The following is a 924-nucleotide window of genomic DNA, read 5'->3' as shown; positions in this document are numbered from 1 at the left end:
AGTTCTGGGTGTATGGCCTACATGAGGGTATTTGGGTTCCAAGATGCAAAAGGCTTATGTGGATATGTGATTGACTGCTGCAAGGTGCATGGAGGACATACAAGAGTTTATGAAGTTAAAGGAATGACTGTGGGGTGTGTTGAAAGTACAGAGATTGTGTAAGGATTGACTGAGTGCATAGAGGGAAAATAATATAGATAAAATCAGGCTATACTCACCTGTATAAACCAAGAAATATAATAATGACAGTGCTTTTCTATTGATTAATTTAGAAACAATCTCCTTCCTGTATAGAAAAGAAAGATTTGCAGCATCAGTACCACTTTTCCACATAATTGTCTTGACTGAACTGCACTGCTATCCCTTGTAAGGGACTCCTTTCTTTGCACTCTGCTAATTAATATGGATGAGGAAGACTATTGATCTTTAACTCCAGCAGATGACGCCAAACCAGGCAGCGATATAATTCATCCATGTGAATTTCAGTAACATAGAACTGGTGAAGAATTGAGCAACAGTGGGGGAATAGACGTTTCTCTTGTCTATTTTGCCTTTCTCTGTAAAGGTGTGGTGGCTCAGTGGTGAGCACTGCTGACTCATAGCACCATGGACCTGGGTTCGAGTCCAGCCTCAGGTGACTATGTGGAGTTTACATATTCTCTCCAGGTGCTTTGGTTGTCTCCCACAGTCCAAAGAAGTGCAGGTTAGGTGAACTGGCCATGCTAAATTTCCCATGTGGAGATTAGGTGCATTAGTTAGGGGAATGGGTCTCAGTCGGTTACATTTTGGAGGGATGGTGTGGACTTGTTGGGCCAAAGGGCCTGTTTCTACACTGTAAGGATGCTATTCTATGTTGTTCAGTTACTTTCAATGTGACATTGTTAAATGTTCTATACTCAAGCAATGAGACGAGAATCATGCATG

This window comes from Chiloscyllium plagiosum, unplaced genomic scaffold (assembly GCF_037043375.1).
Source record: "Chiloscyllium plagiosum isolate Xiang-an unplaced genomic scaffold, Cpla_swu_hap1 HiC_scaffold_16, whole genome shotgun sequence".
Taxonomy (NCBI): domain Eukaryota; kingdom Metazoa; phylum Chordata; class Chondrichthyes; order Orectolobiformes; family Hemiscylliidae; genus Chiloscyllium; species Chiloscyllium plagiosum.
Note: the sequence above shows the minus strand (reverse complement) of the source record.